This window comes from Ranitomeya variabilis, chromosome 1 (assembly GCF_051348905.1).
Source record: "Ranitomeya variabilis isolate aRanVar5 chromosome 1, aRanVar5.hap1, whole genome shotgun sequence".
In the NCBI taxonomy this organism is placed as follows: domain Eukaryota; kingdom Metazoa; phylum Chordata; class Amphibia; order Anura; family Dendrobatidae; genus Ranitomeya; species Ranitomeya variabilis.
The window spans coordinates 606,802,860-606,811,012 of record NC_135232.1 but is presented as its reverse complement, the minus strand read 5'-3'; the positions used below and the strand labels follow the sequence as shown (position 1 = coordinate 606,811,012).

At 40.8% G+C, this 8,153-nt stretch overlaps 1 protein-coding gene across 4 annotated transcripts in view; it reads left to right on the top strand.

Annotated features, from left to right (window-relative positions):
* The first annotated feature begins 1,413 nt into the window (after positions 1-1,413).
* LOC143770429 (Fc receptor-like protein 3) overlaps positions 1,414-8,153 on the top strand; it is a 111,850-nt gene continuing 105,110 nt past the window's right edge. For 2 of the 4 annotated variants that reach the window (XM_077260086.1, XM_077260054.1), the window contains exons 1-3: positions 1,414-1,547; positions 2,278-2,598; positions 3,687-3,713. The gene's annotated coding sequence lies outside the window, so the exon portion shown is untranslated. Of the gene's footprint in view, positions 1,548-1,591; positions 1,719-1,973; positions 2,042-2,277; positions 2,599-3,686; positions 3,714-8,153 lie in introns of those variants that run through there. The other 2 variants (XM_077260062.1, XM_077260069.1) reach the window with 2 other exon arrangements.

Here is an 8,153-nt window from a genome sequence, read left to right as displayed (position 1 = left end):
GCACAAAGTGTGAGATCTGGTTTGGCTGTGTGAGAGGCATCTGACCGAGATCCAAGAAGTATCAGTTCTCCTTGCGGAGAGTGACATAAGCATGCCGAGATGGAAACCCCAGTGTAAGCGTTCATCGCAGAGCGCAGCATAAATGTGCGCCGAGCCTTACTGCGATCTTCGGGAGGCAGAATGAAAAAATCAACAGCAAGGGAAGAATTGGTTTTATTTATTTTTTACAACGTTCTTTGTGCGGTATATGTAATTAGACAACTTTATTCTTTGGGTCGGTGCAATTACAGCAATACCAGATTTAAATCAGGTTTTTATGTTTGGCTGCTGTCACACACTAAAATGCGTTTTTTTCAAAAAGTAGTTTTTGCATCACCATATTCTGAGAGCTATAATTTTTCTATATTTTGGCTGACAGATTCACGTGAGTGCTTGTTTTTTGTGAGACGAGTTGACGTTTTTATTGGTACCATTTTCGGGTTCATGACGTTTTTAATCGCTTTCTATTCCGTTTTTTGGGACGCACAATAAGCAAAAATCAACAATGCAGGAATTTTTTTCTTTTATGCCGTTCCATGTGTGGTAAATTTGATAAGGCAGCTTCATTCAGTATGATTACAGAAATACCCTTTTAGAAAAAGTAATTGTTTTTGCATCTTTTTTTCTGAGAACTATATTTTTTTTATTTTTGGGCTGATGGCTTGTTTTTTGCTGGACAAGATGACATTTTCAGCTATACCATTTTTATTCATATTCCTTTTTTTATCGCGTTTTATTCCACATTTTGATCTAATTAACTTTGCAGTGCCTGGTGACCGGGATGTCATCATGATGACATCGGGTCACCATGGTAACAATCGGACCCCGATGATGACGTACCGAGGGCAGAGGGGCTTTTTTTCCTCTGCTCACTAAATCTCATCATCACAACTTCAAATTATGGGCTATTCTATAACTATGGAGCAGTCTTTTTGAAATTAGGGTACCTATGCTCTACTCCCCGAAGGTTTAGTTTCTGGTTTTGGGCTAAACAAAAGACAACACAGTAGCACATTGTCCATACTTGTCCAAAAACAACACAAATGGAAGTTACGGAAATATGTGAGACACTATTCATAGGTTTCTATCTCTTGTATGGCCATCTTTTTTATGAAGGTTGTGACTTTCTAAATTTTGATACATGGATATTTAGAAAGACAACCCTAGCAATCCACTGTGTCCGGTTGTAAAATCAGATCCCTGTACAGGTGTTAAAGGGTATTGTGCCAAGTCTGTCTGAGCCAGCTTTTGAACTGGTGGTCTCAGACAGACATTACACTTCCCTAATCGTTTACTAACAACATTTGGTTGGTTTACCTTAGCGACAGTGGGCGTTGAAACTGGATATACAGAAAAGGGGGATGTTGTGTTAGTGTTTAGTTGTGGAATATATGTAAGAGGGAAGTAAACCTTTCTCAATCGTTCCTGAAAGTCAGAGATGTCACATGAAAGATTAACGAGAGTCTTCTTGGTCTTCTGTTGGATTCCTTTTGTTTTTACACAGTTAAGTGAGTTTCCATTTGTTTAGTATTTACTTTTTTGTGTCTCATTTTGTTTCTCTGTGTTTAGTAGTCTCCACTGTGAAGTCTTTCACAGGTCAACCAAGGATTTGTAAGATTGGGCAATGTAAACAACCAGCTCCTTGAAATTTCAGCACATATGTTGTTTTAGAGAAAAAGGTTGGTGGTGTGACTTCCACATGTCACATGTATATTTGAGTAACATATTCTGGAAGTAAATTGGCACTTGTTTTTTTCATTTTGCACGCTGCTGCCCGCTTAACGTAATTATCTCCATTGAGTAATTAGTCTGGAAGTAGAAACATTAAAAGATTGTCTAATTTAGAAAACAAATTTGGAAACATTATGTTACGAAATCCTTACATTTACTAAAGAAAAATCCCTCTTTCATAACCCACAACTAATATAGCCATGAGCAAAGCATCTGAATCTGAAGGAATAGGCTAGTCCGTATATTAGACGAACATCGCATCACTCCAAAGGTACTTTGTGTTATGCTTTGTTTACCCTGGGTGGGGGGCACAACACTTGCCTGGTTTCGCCTCAGGTCACTGTTGCCCTTTGCTGGTTTCAGAGTGTCACTTTTAACAATAAGTGATTGTCCAAAGTGGACTACCCTTCTTACTATACATGTTTTAGAACAGAACTGTAGACTATTGGTGCAATTTCTGATAAATTTAAAGAGTACCCGTAGGTCTTATTACCTTTTTTATCCTAGATGTTACCTGTGATGGGCCTACAGAGTTGCTTACTTTTGATGAAGGGGAAGACGCCATACTACAAGTTAGTCGGAATCATGGTCAATTGTCTAATATCAATTGGAACTTTGAACAGCATATCATTGCGACCACAAGACCTGGACAACCATTAAAGCTGGAGAAGTATAGCTACAAATATGCTGGAAGACTCTCAAGCTCCAGTGAAGGCTCTTTAGTAATTTCAAGGTTGACAGCCACAGATAGACAGATCTACAGAGCTGAGATATTTGATGGGAACCAGAGGTATCTGTGCGTACAACTTTATGATGTCACAACTGATGGTAAGTTATAAATTTATATGACGTGACAATGTCTAATTGCTATGGGACAAAACAACATCTTTTCTGGAACATTTCCATAAGATGATGTGTATAAGGTGTGAATTTTGCATTGACTTGATCATGCATTAAATGGTCAGTCATTGACATCAATAAACATTCTGAATTATATAATATGACCCAATTGACAACTACCAAATGAATGTCAAAAGAAGGATGGACAGCCTGGGTATAAGGGTGCTTCATCATGTACCAATAATGAGCAAGGAAGAAAAAAAGGAAAGAAATACAATAGTGATATGCACACCTAGGAATGTATAATAAAAGTAATTTTATTAACACTGCATACTTAAAATCATTAAAACAAATACAAAATCTTAAACTCATAATAAAATGCAAAATATGGGTGACAGTTATGGTCACTATGGGTTACAGCATAAGCACATATATAACACAACTCTAATGATGGGCCACCAATACAATTATGCTTCAAGGTATAGAAAATGTAGACCTATAATGCGGCACCCAAATATAATATAATTGGCACCGGTGTCTGACACCATAAAGAATATCATGCAAAAGTAAATACAGTACAATATAGAAATATATTCAATAAGGCGCACATTGTTGTCAGTAGATAAAAAAGATGGAAAGCAATGATGCCACAAAATAGAGGTGTCACCGTAAACACTGGTGCCAAAATTGGGCCATAACAAAAAATTGCAGAATAGGAGTAAAAAGTAACCCTCAAAGGAAGTCAAATATCTGAAAATAGATAAAAATCAACCTTAAGAGAACATAATGTAGATCAGCCCAGACACCCCATGGGTATCGCGAACACAACTTCATCAGGAAAAGTGTTTGGAAACAGAGGTATCCGAAAAGTATATATACACAACTAATTAAGGAAAATTACCAGACCTCAGGTAATTTTTCAGGATAGTCTTGACAGGGTCTTATGGTAATGGGACAACTTTGAAAAATAAGGAAATTTAGTGTATGCTGATTCATCCAAACTTTTGTTATATATGATAAACACTTTTTGATTTCAGATCAAAAACAATTCTAACCTTTGTTTCTTCTGCTTCTAGCACCTGGTGGAAATTTTCCGAGTCTTGGTAAGTAATTATTTATTTATATCACCAACATCTACCAATGTGTAGAGATAGTCATCATGTCTGTCTCTGTCCCCAGTGGGACTCAAAATTTCATTTTCTGAAAACATGAACATATTTGGTCCCACTTATAGTTGTGTGAAAAAGTGCTTGCTCCCTTCCTGATTTCCTATTCTTTTGTATGTTTGTTACACTTAAATGTTTCAGATCACCAAACAAATTTAAATATTAGACAAAGATAACACAAGTAACCACCAAGTGCAGTTTATAAATGAAGGACTTTATTATTAAAGGAAAAAGAAATTCAAACCTACAGGTGAAAAAGTGATTGCCGCTTAAACCTAATAACTGGTTGGTCCACCCTTAGCAGCAACAACTGCAATAAAGCATTTCTGATAACTGGCAATGAGTCTTTTACAACGCACTGGAGGAATTTTAGCCACTTATGTTTGCAGAATTGTTGTAATTCAGCCACACTGGAGGGTTTCTGAGCATAAATTATCTTTGGGTCATACCACAGCATCTCAATTTTATTAAGGTCAGGACTTTGACTAGGCCACACCAAAGTCTAAATTTTGTTTTTCTTAAGCCATTTAGAGGTAGACTTGTTTTTGTGTTTAGGATCACTGTCCTGCTGCATATCCAAAGTGCGCTTCAGCTTGAAGTCATGAACAGATGGCCAGACATTCTTCTTCAGCATTTTTTAGAAGACAGCAGAATTCATGGTTCCATTTACCACTGCATGTCGTCCAGGACCTGAAGCAGCAAAACAGCCCCAGACCATCACACTAGAAACACCATATTTTACTGGTGGTATGATGTTCCTTTTTTGAAAGTCTGTGTTACTTCTACATCAGGTGCAATGGGACATGCACCTTCCAAAAAGTTCAACTTTTCTCTCGTTAGTCCAAAGAGTTTTCTCCCAAAAGTCTTGGTGATCATCAACATGTTTTCTGGCAAAACTGAGATGAGCCTTTACGTTCTTATTGCTCAGCAGTGGCTTTTGTCTTGGATTGCTCTCATGCAGGCCATTTTTACCCAGTCTCTTTCTTATGGTGGAGTCATGAATACTGATCTTAACTGAGGCCTGCACTTCTTTGGATGTTGTTGTGGGGTCTTTTGTGACCTCTTAGATGAGTCATCGTTGCTCTCTTGGAGTAACTTTGGTAGGCCGGCCACTCCTGGGAAGGTTCACCACTGTTTCTTGTTTTCACCATTTGTGGATAATAGCTCTCACTGTGGTTCGCTGGAGTCCCAAAGCTTTAGAAATGTCTTTATAATCATTTCCAGGCGATAGATCTCAATGACTTTGTCTCTCATTTGTTCCAGAATTTCTTTGGACTACAGCATGATGTCTAGCTTTTGAGGATCTTTTGGTCTACTTCATTTTGTAGTGCAGGTCCTATTTAAGTGATTTCTTGATTGAGAACAGGTGTGGCAGTACCAAGTCTGGGTGTGGCTAGAGAAATTGAACACAGTTTCCCATAAATGTGATAAACCACAGTTAATTTATGTTTTCAGGGGGGCAATCACTTTTTCACACAGGGTCCTGGAGGTTTGGATTTCTTTTTCTCTTAATATTAAAGACTCCTATTTAAAAACTGCATCTTGTGATTACTTGTATTTTTGTCTAATATTTAAATTTGTTTGGTGATCCGAAACATGAGAGTGACAAACATGCAAAAGAATAGGAATCAGGCAAACAATTTTTCACACAGTTGTACATGGAAGCTTAATATGTTTTCAGTATGTTTTTGAAATGGTGGAAAAAATGGAGGACATAGAAAAAAAACCAAAGATCATGGGAAGAATATGAAAACTCCATACAGGTCTTATTCTTGGTTAGTTTTGTGTCATGATCTCTGCAGGCAGAGATCATAGCAAGCCTATAGAGGGACAAGCTCTCGGAAGATGGAACTATACTGACCATGAACTAAGCCTGCCGCGCAACTAGAAATAGCCAGGTAGCATTTCCTATTTATAGCTAGATGCCCAGCTCTGGCCTAAGACCTAAATAGCTAGCAGAGGGAAATATAAGACCTGGCTCACCTCTAGAGAAATATTCCAAAGAAGACAGTAGCCCCCCACATATAATGACGGTGAGTTCAGATGAAACAACAAACGCAGCAGGAAAATAGTCTTAGCAAATTTGAGGTCCGCTTACTAGATAGCAGAAGACAGATAGTATACTTTCATGGTCAGCAGAAAAATACTAACAAAACACCATCCAGAGATTACCTTAAACTCTGGCATTAACTCATAACGCCAGAGTAGCAATCCCTGATCGACGAGAGCTTTCCAGACACAGTAACAAAACTTCAGCTGCGAACTGGAACAAATAGGCAAAACAAAACATGGACAAAAGTCCAACTTATCAGTAGTTGTCTAGAAGCAGGAACAAGCACTGAGAGGCATCAGATAACATTGTTGACCGGCAAGAAACCACCAGAGAAATGAGCTTAAATAGCGACACCCACTACTGATGGAATCAGGTGAAACAGGAAAGAGGATGACAAGTCCAATTCCACAAGCGGCCACCGGGGGAGCCCAGAATCCAAATTCACAACAGTACCCCCCCCTCAAGGAGGGGGCACCGAACCCTCACCAGATCCACCAGGGCGACCAGGATGAGCCCTATGGAAGGCACGAACAAGATCAGAAGCATGAACATCAGATGCATTGACCCAAGAATTATCCTCCTGGCCGTAACCCTTCCAGTTGACCAGATACTGGAGTTTCCGTCTGGAAACACGAGAGTCCAAAATTTTCTCCACAACGTACTCCAACTCACCCTCAACCAACACCGGAGCAGGAGGCTCAAGAGAAGGTACAACAGGTACCTCATACCTGCGCAATAACGACCGATGAAAAACGTTATGAATGGAAAAGGACGCAGGGAGGTCCAAACGGAAAGAAACAGGATTAAGAATCTCCAATATTCTATAAGGGCCGATGAACCGAGGTTTAAACTTAGGAGAAGAGACCCTCATAGGGACAAAACGAGAAGACAACCACACTAAATCTCCAACACAAAGCCGAGAACCAACACGACGATGACGGTTGGCAAAACGCTGAGTCTTCTCCTGTGACAACTTCAAATTGTCCATAACCTGCCCCCAGATGTGATGCAATCTCTCCACCACCGCATCCACTCCAGGACAATCCGAGGATTCCACCTGACCGGAGGAAAATCGAGGGTGAAACCCCGAATTACAGAAAAACGGGGACACCAAGGTGGAAGAACTGGCCCGATTATTGAGGGCGAACTCTGCCAATGGCAAAAAAGCAACCCAATCATCCTGGTCAGCAGAGACAAAACACCTCAGATATGTCTCAAGGGTCTGATTAGTCCGCTCGGTCTGGCCATTAGTCTGAGGGTGAAAAGCAGATGAAAAAGACAAATCTATGCCCATCCTAGCACAGAATGCCCGCCAAAATCTAGACACAAATTGGGTACCTCTGTCAGAAACAATATTCTCAGGAATACCGTGCAATCGGACAACATTCTGAAAAAACAGAGGAACCAACTCAGAAGAAGAAGGCAACTTGGGCAGAGGAACCAAATGGACCATTTTAGAGAAACGGTCACAGACCACCCAGATGACAGACATCTTCTGGGAAACAGGCAGATCTGAAATAAAATCCATCGAGATGTGTGTCCAAGGCCTCTTAGGAATAGGCAAGGGCAACAGCAGTCCGCTAGCCCGAGAACTACAAGACTTGGCCCGAGCACAAACGTCACATGACTGCACAAAGACTCGCACATCTCGTGACAGAGAAGGCCACCAGAAGGATCTTGCCACCAAATCCCTGGTACCAAAAATTCCGGGATGACCTGCCAATGCAGAAGAATGTACCTCAGAGATGACTCTGCTGGTCCAATCATCCGGAACAAACAGTCTATCAGGCGGACAACGATCCGGTCTATCCGCCTGAAACTCTTGCAAGGACCGCCGCAGATCAGGAGAAACGGCCGACAAAATTACTCCCTCCCTAAGGATACCTGTGGGTTCAGAATTACCAGGAGAGTCCGGGTCAAAACTCCTAGAAAGGGCATCTGCCTTAACATTCTTAGAACCCGGTAGGTATGACACCACAAAATTAAAGCGAGAAAAAAATAAAGACCAGCGCGCCTGTCTAGGATTCAGGCGTCTGGCAGTCTCAAGATAAATCAAATTTTTGTGGTCAGTCAATACCACCACCTGATGCCTAGCCCCCTCGAGCCAATGGCGCCACTCCTCAAACGCCCACTTCATGGCCAAAAGCTCCCGATTCCCAACATCATAATTCCGCTCTGCGGGCGAAAATTTGCGAGAAAAGAAGGCACAAGGCCTAATGACGGAGCAGTCGGAACCTTTCTGCGACAACACTGCCCCAGCTCCGATCTCCGAAGCGTCAACCTCAACCTGAAAAGGCAGATTCACATCAGGCTGACGCAACACA